Consider the following 16,788-nt stretch of genomic DNA (forward strand, 5'->3'; position numbering starts at 1 on the left):
GAATTGATGCTTTTGAACTGTGGTGTTGGAGAAGACTCTTGAGAGTCCCTTGAACTGCAAGGAGATCCAACCAGTCCATCCTAAAGGAAATCAGTCCTGAGTGTTCATTGGAAGGGCTGATGTTGAAGCTGAAACTCCAATACTTTGGCCAGCTGATGTGAAGAACTGACTCATTGGAAAAGACCCTGATGCTGGGAAAGATTGAATGGGGGAGAAAGGGAAGACAGAGAATGCGATGGCTGGATGGCATCACCAACTTGATGGACATGAGTTTGAGTAAACTCTGGGAGATGGTGATGGACAGGGAGGCCTGGCATGCTGCAGTCCATGGGATTGCAAAGAGTCGGACACCACTGAGCAACTGAACTGAACTGTAACTCTGAATGAGGCAACAGCAGAGTTTAGGATACGGATCCTTCTGTATGAGCTAATGAATAAAAAACGAAGTGTGATGAATACAATCACCTAAAATTTAATGCTTCCAACCACAAAGAAAAACTCAGGCCAAACGGCTCCACCAGTGAATTTTACCGAACATTTAAAGTAGAATTAATACCAATCCTTCACAAACTCTTCCAGATAACAGAAAGGAAACTCTACGACATCTGCATTACCTTGATTTTTAAAACCAGGCAAAGACATCACAAGAAAAGTACAGTCAGCCCTCCATATCCCATATACAGAGCCCACGGATATGGAGGGCTGACTATACCATTTTATAGATGGGACCTGAACTTCCACAAATTCTGGTATTTGCAGGGGATCCTGGAATCAATCCCCATGGGTACCAAGGAAAGACTATATAGACTAATAACCCTTTTAATGTAGATATAAAATCCTCAACAAAATACAGCTGACCCGTGAACAACATGGGGATTTGGGGCCACCAACCCTCCTTGCAGTTGAAAACTCATATATCATGCTGTTCTGTACCTAAGGTTCCATATCCACAGTTCTGCATCTATGGATTCAACCAACCACAGATGGTGCAGTATGCAGTTACTGAAAAACAATCCACATATAAGTGAGTCCATGCAGTTCAAACCCATGTTTTTCAAGGGTTAACTGCATCATACACGGAATCCAACAACATATAGAATTACACACTATTACTAAAGTAGAATTTATCCCAGGAATGCAAACTTGGTGTCATACCTGCAAATCAATGTGTTAGATCTCATTAAAGCACAAAACCCACTTGATCATCTCAACAGAAACAGAAAAATGATTTGACAAAATCCAACACCATTTCCAAATAAAAGAGTCAACAAACTAGGAACAGTCTTCACTACTGACAGCCGTGTTTAAGACTCCATGCTTCCACTGCAGGGGGCAGAGGTTCCATCACTGGCTGGAGAACTAAGATTCCACAGGCCACACAGTGCCGCCAAAAAATAAAAAACTTTAAAAAAAAGGGCGGGGGTGGGGGCACTCCCTCAACCTGATAAAGGACACTGACACAAAACAGAGCTAACACCATACCTAATAGTGAAAGACAGAATGCTTCCCCCTTAAGATCAGGAACAAGACATGGTTGTCTGCTTTCACAACCTCTATTCAAAAGTGGACTGAAAATTCTAGCTAGGGCAATTAGGCAAAGGAAGGAAGGGAGGGAGAGAGTGATGGCAGGCACCCAGACTGAAAAGAAAGAAGTAAAACTATATTTACAGATGACATGATCTTGTACATAGAGTAGATAACACCAAGGAATGCTCTAAAAAATGATTAGAACTAATAAGCAAGCTCAGTTATCTTGTAGGATACAAGATCAACATACAAAAATCATTTATATTTTTATATACTGGCAACAAACAATCTGAAAGAAAAACTAAGAAAGTAACTCCACTTACATTACCATCAAAAAGAACAAACACTTAACCAAAGAACTGCAAGACACTGTTGAAAGAAATTAAAAGAACTAAAAAAATGACAATATCCCACAGTTCGTGATCAAATGATTTAACATTTTTAACATCTCAACAATACACATCAAAAATCTACGCTGCCTTTTTTGAAGAAATAGACAAGCTGATTACAAAATTCAGGGAATTCCCTGGTGATCCAGTGGTTAGGACTCAACACTTTCACTGCTATGGTCCAGGTTTCATTGCTGGTCAGGGAACTAAGATCCTGTAAGCCACAGTGAAGCCAAAAAGTAAATAAAAAATAAAACAAAATTCATATGGAAATGTAAGGGACCTAGGAGAGCCAAAATAATCTTTGAAATGACAAAGTTGGAGAATTCATACTTTGATTTTAAAATTATCCACACAGCTGAAGTAGTTATTAAGATATATGGTGTTGACATAAGGTGAGAAACATAGATCAATGGAACAACTGAGAGTCCAGAAATAAACCCTTACATTTAGAATCAACTGATGTCCAACAAGGGTGTCAAGATAATCCAGTGGGGAAAGACCAGCCTTTTGAACGAATGGCGCAATGACAACTGTACAGCAACATACAAAAGAATGAAGTTGGAACTCTTCCTTACACTACACACAAAAACTTAACTCAAAAGGGATCATAAACCTAAATTTAAGAGCTAAAAGTATAAAACTCTTAGAAGAAAATGTTAGAAAAAATCTTCATGACCTTGGATGAGGTAACAGTTTCTTAGACAATATACCAAATATAGCAACAGCAACAGAAGGAAAAACAGATCAACTGGACTTATCATCTTTAGTGCTTTAAAGGATACTCTCAAGAAATTGAAAATTCACTAATAGGAGAAAATACTTACAAATCATATATCTGATAAGGAATTGACTGATATCCAGAATATTTTACAAATCTCGTAAAACACAGTAATAAAAAGGTACTCAAATTAAAAATGGACAAAGGGGACTTTCCTGGCAGGCCAGCGGTTAAGACTCTGCACTTCCAGTGCAGTGGAGGCAGGTTCCATGCCTGGTCAGGAAACAAGTAAGATCCCCCATGCTGTTTGGCAATCCCAAAAACAATTTTTTTAATTAATTAAAAGTGGGAAAAGGATAAATTTTCCTCCCAAGGGGGTATTTCAATGGCTAAAAGTACATGAAAAGATGCTTCAACATCATTAGAGACCAGGAAAATCCAAAGCAAATCCACAATAAAACCCACTAGGATGATTATAATAGAAAAAAAAAGACAGTAACAAGTGTTGGCAAAGATATACAGAAACTGGAACCTTTGTACACTGCTAGTGGGAATGTAAAATGGTGCAGCCATTTAGGAAATGTCTGATAAGTTTTTCAAGTAGTTGAACATATGTTTACCTTTGTCCCAGCAAATCCACTTCTAGGTATACCCAAGAGAAATAAAAATATATGTCTGCAAAAAAAGTTAAGACTTGAATCTTCATAGTAATATTCACAACAGCCAAAAGGTGGAAACAACACTAACGTCCATCAACTGATGAATGGATAAATATAATGCGGTATATCCATACAATGGAATATTATTTGGCATTAGAAAGAGTTGGAATAATTACTAACAGACACTGTAACACAGATGAACTTTAAAAACATTATACTAAGTAAACAAGCCAGTCAATAAAGCCCTTATATTGTTTGATTAATTTATGAAGTATCCAGAACAGCAGCTCCACAGGAAACAAAAAAAGATCAGTGGTTGTGTGGGACAGGAAGTTGGGACAGAGTTAAGTAGGGGCTTCTCTGGTGGCTCAGTGGTAAAGAATCCACCAGCCAAAGTAGGAGGCACAAGAGACACAAGTTCAATCCCTGGCTCGGGAAGATCCCCTGGAGAAGGAAATGACAACCCACTCCAGTATTCTTGCCTGGCTTTTTCCATGGATAGAGGAGCCTGCTGGGATACAGTCCATGGGGTCTCAAAGGAGTCAGATACTACCTAGTGATGAAACAACAAGTGGGGAATGGAACATGACTGATAATAAACAGAGGTTTCTTTGGGGGTTGATGAAAAGGTTCTGACAATGAGGTGACTATTGCCAACTCTGTGAATATATTAAAACCAATGAATACACTAAAACTACATGCATTTTAAATGGTGACTTTTATCAACCAGAAATTATATCTCAATAAATGTTACAATGTACCATTTCTGCACAGGAAAAAAGTTTAAAAATAACCAAAAATTATTTGCAACACTATACAAATTTAAATATCATATGGAGGGTTCTTACAAAATTCTAACAGTAGTATAATACCTCTAGCACAGAGAACCTACTGGATAATTTTGCTTAAAAAGATTATTACTATTATTATTCCACTTACAGATAAGGAATCAAAGGCTTACATGTTAAGTAACTTGCTCAAGTTCATACCACTTTAATAGGGAATGTGGATTTGAATCCAAACAATCCTTGAACCACTCTAAGACTAGAAATTTATTATTTAAAGGGAATCATACTGCATGGGGTCACAAAGAGTCAGACACAACTGAGTGACTGAACAATAACAAATACTTTATATATACTTTTGTATCTGAATTCTTTGAGTTTTTTTTTGAGTATGTTTTTGAGATTCATCCATGTTACTACATATAGTTCATTCCTTTTTGTTGCTGAATCAGACTCCATTACAAGAATGAATATAATCACAATTTATCTATTCACTTGCTGATGGATATTTGGGTTTTCATTTCTCTTTGGGTAAATTCTGAGGAATGGAACTTCTAGGTTAAAGGTAGGTATATGTTTATCGTTAAAAGAAACCATCAAACAACTTTCCAAAGTTGTTCTACTATTTTACCCACCCCCCAACAATGAGTAAGAGTTCTAGTTGCTTCCCATCTTTGTCAACACTTTGTATTATAATATCTCACTGTGGTTTTAATTTGTACATCCCTGGTGACTGATAAAGTTGAGTACCTTTTCATACGCTTAATGGCCATTTGTGTAAATTCCTTTGTGAAATGTCTGTTAAAGTTTTTCAACCACATTTCAGAAAATTTCAGTCTTTTTATTACTGAGTTATATAAGTCCCTGATATATCACAGATATAATCCTTTTGTCAGATATATGTATTACTGTAACATCCTTCATGTACATTCTCTAATTCATCTATAGTTTCTCAATCAAATCCCAGTTTTTGAAGAGACTGACAAGCTCAGTCTAAACTTTCGATGGAAATACAAAGGATGCAGAATAGTCCAAACAAGTTTAGAAAAGATGGCTAAAGTTGGGAGTTCACTGAAATTTTCAGTAACTCTTGAAATTAGTGTAATCAGATGGTGCTGCATTGGCAGAGGACAGACAAATCAACAATACAGAACAGAGTTCAGAAAGAGATCCACACTTACACAGTAACACTGTTCTTGACAAAGGCACTAAACAATTCAACAGGGAAAGGAAGGGGTTTTTTTTGACAAATGGTATTCGAACAACTGGAGATCTATATGGAGGAGAGATTGAACGTCAAACACCTACACTTCGTATCATACACAAAAGTGATGTGGGAGACAAATCAGACTTATATAAAAAGTTAAAACGATAAAGCTTCTAAAAGAAAACATAAGAACATATCCTTGTGATTTTGGAGTAGATAGAAATTTAATAGATAGGGCACACAGGAAGTACTAACTACAAAAGAAAATACTGATAAACTGACTTCATCAAAGTTAAAAACTTCTGCATTTAAAAAAACTAGTTAATCCTTCTTTGCTTGGTTTCATTCTTTATCAGTTTGCAACAGTATTAACAGTCTGCAGAGAAAGGGTATTACTGCAAACTATATGTAATCAGACGCAGTAGCCCTCTTTGCCATATCCACACCAGATAAAGGTGCAAATTCCCTCTAACACAAAAGCCTTACCAGGATTCTGCTGGGTTCCAAGGCCACTCAGAATTACTCCAGAAGATCCTCATTACAATTTCCCTTTTGCTCTTCAGATTAGGATTCAATTTCTAGCCACTGCCCTTAAAGTATTTTTTGTATTTCTCCAGTACCAGGTAACACAGATACTAAAAGTTCCCATTAACATATGCTATGCTTAACCAGTATTCCTTACTGTTAAAATATCTTCCCTAACTCTCCAATATTTTACAGGCAGCAACAATTTAATGTATACTTAAATGGGCCAACTAAGTAACTCCCATTTCTCTTAGTTCTCTTAGCTGGATCTGCTAACACTGTGACTGTTCTTTACCCTAGGTCTTTCTGTATTACCTTATTATCTGTTGTTTACTAAGTAAGAAATCATATGCAATATCAGAAGTAGGTGGAAGTTTAGTATCTGAATACTCCCCTCTTTACCTTGTACTAATGCACAAAGTACAACAAAAACTGCTTTTCTTTAGTTTCCTTTTTAAAAATTCACAAATAATTAAAATGGATTAAATTTGAAGAATATAAAAAATATGGGGAAAATAATCCAAATTCCAAAATACATAATCTGTACAATATACTGACAAGAAATTTAATAAAATTCTCATTTAAATCACTTTTTCCCTAACCAATAAAACGTCTTTGTATCATTCCATTTAGCTGAAATAAAGATTACCAGCAACTTCTTTCCATTACTATTAAATATTATATAGTTTATATCTTATAAACTATTAAAATCTATTAAAATATCATTTAGCAATTCTACAAAAAATAATCAGGGTAAAATTTTTTTCTCATGAATGCTTTGAAAGAGTAATTAGGTTCTACAGGCATTTATTTCCTGCCCATCATAATTATACAACTTTAACAAAAAAGAAACTCAATGGCTCAGCCAAAAAACATTTCTGCGTTCACTGAAATGTTTCACATAACCTTAACCATAAAAAAAACTTTCAAAGTCAGCCTCAGTTGGAAGTATGGCCTGATGAGAGGAGGACAAGGGACCTATCACTGAATAAGAGCACACTAGTGTGAGGGGCTTTTCTGTCCTAGGTGCTTTAATAATACTAGCTCATTTAATCCTTTTAGTTAGGTTAAATAACTTGCCCGAGCTAGAATTAGAACTCAGATGTATTACCAGTGACTTAAAAGCCCCAATTCTTCACCACCCAATTCTTTACCACAGACTCTACTATGATAAAACAACAAAGAGACAAGAGTGATCCTATGAGTGGGTCTCCCCATGGCAGTTCAATTTTATGCCTGTTGTCTGAAACATAATTACCAACATTCTCTCCTCACTTCCAAAAGTATCCACGTTTGGACAGTATTTGGTCACTCTACACATGGCAAAGTTAAGAGGAAAATAAATCATTAGGTACTCTTTAAATATTCTAGTTGAACCTAAACTTTCCATTCAAACCACTGAATATACACTAAAAAGTTAAGGAAGCCACTGAACTAAACAGGAGGGAAAAACCTTATCCTCAAAAAGCACAGGCTGACAGAGCCCTCTACATAGGCTGAGAGGAAGGCCAGAAAGCACCTGCTCAACCGAAGAAGAGTTCCTACTATAAGAGCATAGGAATAATTTAACAAACCTAGGGTTTCCCCAAATCAAAGTTTGAGAGACAAAAATTACACCTGCATAGGTTTTTTTTTTTTTTTCTGAGGACGGGGTACTGGGGAGGGGATGGTTCTTCATACTCAGCTTGCAGAATCTGAGTTCCTCAACGAGGGATATAGTCCTTGGGCCACCACGATGAAAGCGCAGAGTCCTAACCTCCTAACCACTGGATCGCCAGGGAACTCCCTACATCTGCACTTTAAATGGAATGAAGAACTCCTGGCTAAAAAATCATGGCCCTTCCACAGAGTTCTATTAGCTTATCTTACAGGTATATTGTGAGAAAGAAAAAGTGCTTATCCATGTTTACCTTTCCCTACTTTTCTTCCTCAATAAAATCAGAATATATACCAAAATGAAGTATGTTTCCAAGGATGACGTCAATGTATTTGCTTTCTTCTAGGTAAAGAATCATTTCAGTTTCCTAGAATAGCATCTTCATCAAGACAGGGAACAAACTGCATTTTATCAAAATAATAAAAAATAAATTACTAGCACAACTGCCTATAGGGAGTTCTGTAGTATACACCACAGACATGACATCTGGTCAAACAAATTTAATCCCTGTTAATTAAGAATTAATTAGAGTCTAAATCAAAAAAATCCAAAAGGGAGGAAATGTTTCAAGGTAGCCAGTGGACCTTTCACATGGTAATTAAAAAAAAAATTGTTTTATGTTAGGCTATGTTAGAGGCCCCTAGTATATTTCACAAGTCTTCTGGTGAAAAGAACCCAATCTAAATTAATAACAATTTATCAAATTAAAAATTTGAAAACAAAGCTAAAGATTCCTCTTACTGAAGAATGAGTGACTTTAACAACTTTCACAGCTAAATTCATGAAAACACTTACCTTTTTCAGGAAGTGAGATAGCTGAGAAATATATGCACCAGTAAAAGGGAAATTAAAGAACCAAATCCACAGGCCCAAAATCTTGAGCAATTCAGTTTATTTCTCATCAAAAGGAAGTTAACATTAACTTACTTGATAGATACTTGTGAAAAATAGAGATTCTCACAAAGAGCTGAGATAACTTAGTTATCAGTTCCATATAGTTAACTGTCCATTATTACAAAAGTAATGGTGAGAGTTTATTATTGAGAATAAAAGGTAAGAGACATTCATAACAGCCAATATTATAAAATTGACTTTTCTATTCAGTTTTCCTATACCAGAAGTCGGTTTTCATTTTTGGGGTAAACACAGTATCCAGTGTGGGTGGTAACAGAGAAGCTGTGTAAAACTGTCTTCACTAAAGGAAGTCTGAGAAATCAAAGTTCAGGTAATTCATCCTGGCAATGAACCATCTGTAAACAAGCATGAGGTGAACTGTATACTAAACAGCTCTTGCCTTTCAACTGTATTCCAGGCACTTAAGACATGATATTTTTATTAACACCAAATATAATTACTTTCATTATCTTTATTTTATAATATACACAGATATTATAAACAAGGCAAGTATGTTTACACCAAACTAGGTGTCCAATAAACACTTTTTTAACTATTCAAGAAGCCTGGGGGTCAGGGAACTTCATCACAAGGAATTCCAACTGAGAATTCAAATTTTTTATTTTGTTGCATCAAATGCAATAAGACTATGTACACACATTCTATTGAGAACCAGATGACATTTTATTTGCATATGTACTTCATATATACATTCACATATTTAATTGTTTTATGACATAGATAACACTATAACCCTTATTTTACAAACAAAAAAAAAAGTTAAGCTTAAGGTCTCCCCTAAGGTCACACAGCCAAAAGTGACAGAGCCAGGACTGGAATCCAACAAGTCTGACTCCAAACTCCCACATATTTAACTATTCCAATATTGTCTGAAGGACGACCTCCAACAAGCAGAGGTTCCAAGGGCATAAAGCCATGTTAATGAAGTATTCCAAGCAGTATATTCATTTATTCAATCATTTATTTAGACCAATATAGAGTCATAAATATTGATTTTATGTTATGGGTTATAATCCAATGCTGCTTTATTTTGCTGCTCAAATCGTTGAATTTTGGCCACTGGGAGCTTTTTCAGTTGGTCCCTGTGCTCCTCTGACATATCCTCATCAATGTGGAATGCTGGTGGTGGAAGCTGTAGTACTTCCTTACCTTCTGGCACAAGATGCTCCAGGCTCATCTTGTAGATTTCCTGTATCAAACCTAGAGTTAGCGATTTCTCCAAGGAGCTCCAGTTCCTTTTATTACATAATGGTATAAGAAAAACAATATGTGGGTACTAGGTATGCTCCTAGGTTTTTAACCTTCTCTGCACAGAGCACAGAAATATACCTGTGTATATAAACCCATGCTATGTATGTGCCTCTAAAAATTTGTATATGCAACCACCTATATCTGTATAAACTAAACACGGATTCATACTGATGATTCCAACTTTAATCCATCACCACAAGGATTATTCTAGCCTCCTCCCCTTGATTATCTGTAAATTCTTACTCTGACAGTAAGTAGTCTGTCTCCCACCATCCATTTACTTAATTGTTCAACTGTAGTCTGTGTTTCAGTATCACAATTAAGTGGTAATCTCATAGAACACAACTGTAACAATTAGACTACAGTGCTCATATGCAGTTCCTTAAGAGTCCACTCATTTTTCAAGGTTACTTAGGTTAGCATTTCCCTCCTCCTAATTTTGGAGAAGGCAATGGCACCCCACTCCAGTACTCTTGCCTGGAAAACCCATGGATGGAGGAGCCTGGAAAGCTGCAGTCCATGGGGTCGCTAAGAGTCGGACACGACTGAGCGACTTCACTTTCACTTTTCACTTTCGTGCACTGGAGAAGGAAATGGCAACCCACTCCAGTGTTCTTGCCTGGAGAATCCCAGGGACGGGGGAGCCTGGTGGGCTGCCCTCTATGGGGTCGCACAGAGTTGGATACGACTGAAGCGACTTAGCAGCAGCAGCAGCCTAATTTTAATAAGGCAGTTTCATACATTTATAATATTATTATATTCTCCTTTCACAATCCGCATTCCTTCCTGGAATCCTTCAACCTCCGAAATGATTTTCGCTTAATGTGGACATACTGAAGTTTACTCTGTGCTATAAAGGCCCTGCGAGTTTAGCAAATGCATAATATCACTCATCCACTACTATTGTAGCCAACAGAATAATTTTATCAAGCAGTATTTTAAATGAATCAAATGGTATTACAATCCTCTATGGAAGCAGCATGGTTGGGTAGAAAGAGAAGGTGAAGTCAAGAACTTTAATGCTACTGACAAGCCATACAGACTTTAAGAATAACAGCTATCCTTTCAGGGTCCCAAGAGTCTCAGTGTAAAATGAGGGAGTTTCACCTAGATGACAATAATTTATAGCATTTATTTAAACACTTTGTGTCAGGGATGCTGCTAAGCACTTCACATGGATTATTCCATTTATTTCTAACAACTCTACATATAAAGTAAATATTTTTATGTATTATCCCTATTGAAATGATGGAATTAAAGGCTTAATATTAACTAACACAAGATCACCTAGCCAAAGAGTTACAGAGCCATGACTCTAGAACAGGAGTTGGCATGCCCTGCATGTCAAACTCAGCCTGCCACTCATTTTTATAAATCCTGACAGATAAGAATGGTTTTTAAGTTTTGAAATAACTGGGGAAAATTCAGGACACATGAAAATTATATGAAATTACAATTTCAGTGCCCATAAAGTTTTACTGGAAAATAGCCCCACTCATTCATTTACATATTCACTATGGCTGCTTTCACAATACAATAGCAGACATGAGAAGCTGAAACAGAGAAAGCATGACCAGCAAAGCCTAAGATTTATTATTTGACCCTTTACAGAAAACCTTCCCCAAGCCCTACTGTAGAGTCTGGCTTACTATTATTTTCTAAGAATGATTCTAAAAAAAGGCAAATTATTACTAACATTAGAATGACAACCTGGAGAGAAATATTTTAGACCCTGAACTAAAAAGTTTCATGTTGTAAAACATCATCTCTTTGAGCTATAATTTTAAATAGAAAGATATTTCTATCTACTGGTATTCATTACATAAACACAAGGTTAATGCATCGTAATGATTTTCTTTACTGATGTATTTTTACCTGTTATCTAAAAAAAGACTTGAGATATTTTCTATTCATAATAAAAAGTTTCTGACTTCAATACTTTACAAACTAAAACTCTAGATTAAACTGTCAAAACAAAATGGTACTTACAATTACAGCTAACGTTTGTTGAGAGCACCCTTTGCCAGGTTCCATTGTAGGTCTCTGTGAGCAAGTGAGTGAGTGAAGTAGGTATTTCTATTATCTTAATTTAAAAGATGAATTAACTGAGGCTTAAACAGCTTTCCAGAGGCAACACAGTTAATAAGAGCTAAAATTTGAACCCAGGTCATCTGGCTCTAGCATCTAAAAGGGGTCTGGCTATACTACAAGGCCACTGGATGACAATGCTTCTGTTAACAAGGCAGATTAGGACCTTTAAACAAATGAAAACAATGTTTCACTATATTAAAACAAACAAAAAACCTAAGTACTAGTAATTTATATCAGCACGTCAAGAGAAACATTTAGGTTTATACTTTTACACTTATCCATGGCACCCTATGGCGTCCCTGGTGACTAGTGGTAAAGAAGCCACCTGCCAATGCAGAAGATGTGGATTCAATCCCTGGGTCAAGAAGATCCTCTGGAGAAGGAAATGGCAACCCATTCCAGTATTCTTACTTGGGAAATCCCAGGGACAGAGGAGCCTGGAAGACTATAGTCCATGGGGTTGCAAAAGAGTCAGACATGGCTTACTGACTAAACAACAAACAAAAAATGGCATCCTAAGAGTCTGCACAATTCTGTTTCTCTTTGCAGAGCCCCTCTGTACTCTCCATACCTAAACATGCTGTTGTTCAGAAACTAAGTCAAGTACAATTATTTTGCGACCCCATGGACTGTAGGCCACCAGGATCCTCTGTCCATAGGATTTCCCAGGCAAGAAGACTGGAGTGGGTTGCCATTTCCTTCTCCAAAATATATACATACAATTGGATTAATTCACTTGTACATACCCAACAGAGTCTTACCACAGTCCCTGAGTGTGGCAGACGCTCAACAAATCACTCTTGGGCGGATCAAAGCACATTCAGTATGTGTTCAATAAATAAATATTGAGTGAATGAATGAACAGAATAAGGAATTTCATAAACCATTAGGTTCAAGTATCATTAAATGGTTGTTCACCTGAAATGAACTAGGGATGGAAAAGTCTCTGGCTTTGGAATATTTAAATTGGGTCTGGTCTGTTCATGAGCTTTAACCACTTTCTGTGTTATTAAGTTTCATAAACAAACCACTCATTATACATCTATCTAACAATATTCATCTTTCAAGCTAGTTCTAATTTTCCAGATTAACAATTTAATAATAGTCCACCTCAGTCTTCATCACTCCATTGTGAAGTCAAATTTATCTTCATATGAAAGCCTTCATTATTTATACTGGAAACTTCCCTCCTGCTTAATTTGTTCTTCTTTGAGGTGTAATAATTTAAGTCTAAGAGTGAATGCACTGTGGTTTTCTACAAAGATAATACAAATACAGTCCATTTCTAAATTTTATTTTTCATACTTCTCTCAGGAGTGACTTTTTTAAACATTTATTTACTTATTAGACACACCAGGAGACATTTGGGATCTTAGCTCCCCAAGAATCAAACCCATGCCTCCTGCAGTGAAGCATGAAGCCTTAAACCACTGGACCAACAGGGAAGTTCCAGGAGTGACAAATACGTTGACAGCCTTTCTAGTAATATTCAGACAACAATCTCAGAGATAAACTGACCACTTGGCCTAGCATTCCTTTTACCATATTGATGTTCACTAGCCATTTTTCTGTTCATGCCAAGGAATGAAAGATTTACCCAGTTTATCCTCCTCAGTTAACTAACTTCTTGCCCAGAAAAGGTAGCTGTCACATGCAAACCCAAAGGCAGCTTATCTGTTTATATTCATAAGAAATATGAATCATTTTAGTACCAGTATAAAAAGGTGAACACTATACATGAATACCCTGAGAAAACCCTATATGCCATACATGTTCTTTCCTACTGCATAAGTTTCCTCTTCCAAATCAAAACTAAACGTATGTTAAAGTTTTTGACATGTTCTTCAAAGGTGAAAATAAACTAACATTTCTTAATATGCTGTCTTATAGCTGATATGTCATTTAATCTCAGAAGTGAAAATTATTGTACCTGTTTTACAAATACGGAGAACTGAAACAAAAAGTTCATTGACTTATTCAGTGCTAAGTGGGACTCAAACCTAAGTCTTTTTAAGTTCAAAACCAATGTCTTTCTATTATACAACAAGGTTTCTCTTCAGCTAAATTATCACTCGCTTTTCCCCTAAAAAGTCCTGTTCATGTGAATGCAAATTTGAGCCAACAATCCTTCTACTTCTTAAAAAAAAAAAAAAAAAATCACTGGTTTGATGCATATCAAATGACTTAGCTACATGTTGGACTCTCCAAGGCAAAGGCTCTTTAAACTAGGGTCCAAGAAGTTGGATGGGAAAAAACGTACATCCTTATTTTCACTAACCTATAACTGAAATTAACATTTTCTTCTATTCTGAATGTAGTTCCCGTAGCATACCACAGCAGTATGAGCAGGACAATCACTAGTTGTTAAAACGTGAACTATATTTTATACATTTGAAAAATCAAATTCTGAGAAGGGGTTCACAGGTTTCTTTAGACTATTAAGGGGTTCAAAGCACATAAATAATGTAAGGATACTGCTCCGACACCATCACACAGTTACCAAACCTGGTAAAGAAGGTTTACAAAGGCATGTCACACAGTTTATTCATTGTCTTTTAGTCAGTTTAAAATGTGGGGAATTCCCTGGCGGTCCAGTGGTTACGACTCTGCTTTTACAGCCAAAGGCTCAGGTTCAGTCCCTGGCTGGGGAACTAAAATACCACAAGATGCATGCCAAATTTTAAAGAAAAAAAAAGGACAGCATTTAGTCCCAGTGATTTTTTTCACATCGAATTTGTCAATGACATTGGCTATTACTGATATCCTACTTCTGACCTAACACATATGGAAATCTCTCCTATGTACTTACAAAACCCAGGCATTAAACTTCTTTGTGACCAACTTTTCAACTCTAAGCAAACCTACTGTACTACAATTAGCAAGAGAATCCAGTACTTCTACAACTGAAATTTCGCACTTAATACACAGCCATAGTTCAAATGTTTAGGTCCCTTCACTCCCCCAACTCATATGCTGAAATCCTAACTGCCAAGGTGACGACGGTATGAGGTAGAACAGGAGCCCTGCTGATTAGATCAGTGCCCATATAAGGTATTTAGTAAGTATTAACGACTATGCTCTTCTCAGTCTTCTGCAGGCTACGACCTAGTGTATCAAAATCCTTGTGCTTAAGAAGCAAACCTGTCACCAATTTCACTTATTTTCCTACACAAATTCAAAGTTTCCTATTAATCTTACCCAATTCCTACCAATCTTATCCAAATCTTATCCACTCTAAAACTCAATGCATCCCAGCATTTGTATTTTGTGTGAACTTTATGTTAACATGTTAAATCCCCAAGCCAGTTTTAACCTTGTGGGCAGAAAAGATGCCTATTAGTCCTTCCCTCATCCTATGTCTACACAAGTTAACGGCAGTCAAAAACTGTTTAACGATACCTTCCCTTGGTAGTACCATGACAAACTTTCACGAAGTGAAATTATAACATCACAGCTTTAGGTCTGTAGCTGAGCCTGAATCACATTTGTACCTTGATGTACTCAAAATGTTTTTATTAGTCATAAAATTTCTAATCATATTTGTGCTCCTTACATTAGTTTTTTTCCTATTAAAAAACACAGACCTTTAAAAATTGATTCGTATTCTTCTGAAACAAATTGTAGAGGAAAACATAGAAAACTAAAACAATGGAATTTAACTCTCAAAAATACAAATTTATTTTAGAATCTAGTTAAGTATGTGACTTTTACCATACATAATAACCAAATAAATGTTTTATAGGAAAAGCTTGAGAATTTCAAGAATAAAACACAACCAGAATTGGAACACTAATTGGCAACAAAAAGAAACAAAGTCCTGATACATGCTACAACATGAAAGAGCCTTGAAAACATGGTTAAGTGAAAGAAGATACCCACAAAAGGACACATATTGTATGATTCTGTTTATATGAAATATCCAGAGTAGGCAAATCTACAAAAACAGAAAAGAGATTAGTGATTGCTAGGGGTTGGGTGAAGAGGAGAAGGGAGTAACTGCTAAGGGGGCTTCTTTTTGGAGTGATCAGTTAATAGTGCACTGTGCTAGCTATACAACTCAATTCGTATGCTAAAAATCATGGAATTGTACACTTTAAAAGGCGGAGCTTTTTGGTATGTGAATTATATCTCAGTAAAGGTGTTACTTTAAAAATGAATTACAAAAAGCCGCCACTTGTAAACCACAATGAAAATTCCCTTTGGGAAAGGAAATCATGAAAGTCATTGACTGGAAAAGTAAGCTGGTTACCTAAAATGTTAGCAAAGTCAACCACCTCATTTCTTCTTCCATTAAAATAGTGAGTGCCTTCTTAGAACCTCTCACTCCTAAACTGTAGGGGGCTTCCACCCTCGCTGATTACGGAAGTAGTAGTTTTCAACAGCGACCTCAAGAAGGAACGTCAAATTGGATGACACTTGCCTAGACGCCCTACAAAGGCCAAAAAGCCTAGAAGGGGTGACACCTACACACTCCTAAGTGTGCGCACGTGTTAGGCTGCACCCACCCAACACCAACAAGCAAAATGGACCATTCACCCAGATCCCAACTCGCTCGCATAAACTGACACACTATCAAGCCCTTAGAGCTCATTTGTTTAAAAGGACAAATACAGCAGTCCACACCGGGTTCCCACTCGGGCCCAACCAGCCCCCGCCCTGCCCCACCCCACCCCCAAACCCACACACGTGTTAGCCGACACCGCCCCACCGGGTCCCACGTGCACCTGGTCTAACACACTCCTCACGTGTGGGCACCCCACGGGCTTTCTAGGCTGGCCGAGGTCACCGCGTGACCCCAGGTCTCCAGAGGTAGGAGAGAGTAAGAACAAGGCCCAGATCCCTGAGGTCCCAACCCTGCGAGGAGTGTCCACACCCATCCTCCCTACTAACCCCAACAAATCCCAGGGCCGGGGGCGACGGCCCCTTTAAGACGAGGCCCAGTCGTCGCCCACAGAGAGGGGCGCAACGGGGCCTACACAACCCCCCCTCCGTTCGTCCGCCCACGTCTAGTCGCCTCACCTCGGGCCGCCGGGCCCCGCCGCCGCGGCGGCGGCGGAGGGG

General features: G+C 37.3%; 1 protein-coding gene across 1 annotated transcript in view; it reads right to left on the reverse strand.

The window, feature by feature from the left end:
* INO80 (INO80 complex subunit) overlaps positions 1–16,783 on the reverse strand; it is a 124,045-nt gene extending 107,262 nt beyond the window's left edge. Inside the window, exon 1 of the mRNA XM_010847979.1 lies at positions 16,747–16,783. The gene's annotated coding sequence lies outside the window, so the exon portion shown is untranslated. The remainder of the gene's footprint in view (positions 1–16,746) is intronic.
* Positions 16,784–16,788: the final 5 nt, after the last annotated feature.

Source organism: Bison bison, unplaced genomic scaffold (assembly GCF_000754665.1).
Source record: "Bison bison bison isolate TAMUID 2011002044 unplaced genomic scaffold, Bison_UMD1.0 scf7180017864259, whole genome shotgun sequence".
Lineage (NCBI taxonomy): Eukaryota > Metazoa > Chordata > Mammalia > Artiodactyla > Bovidae > Bison > Bison bison.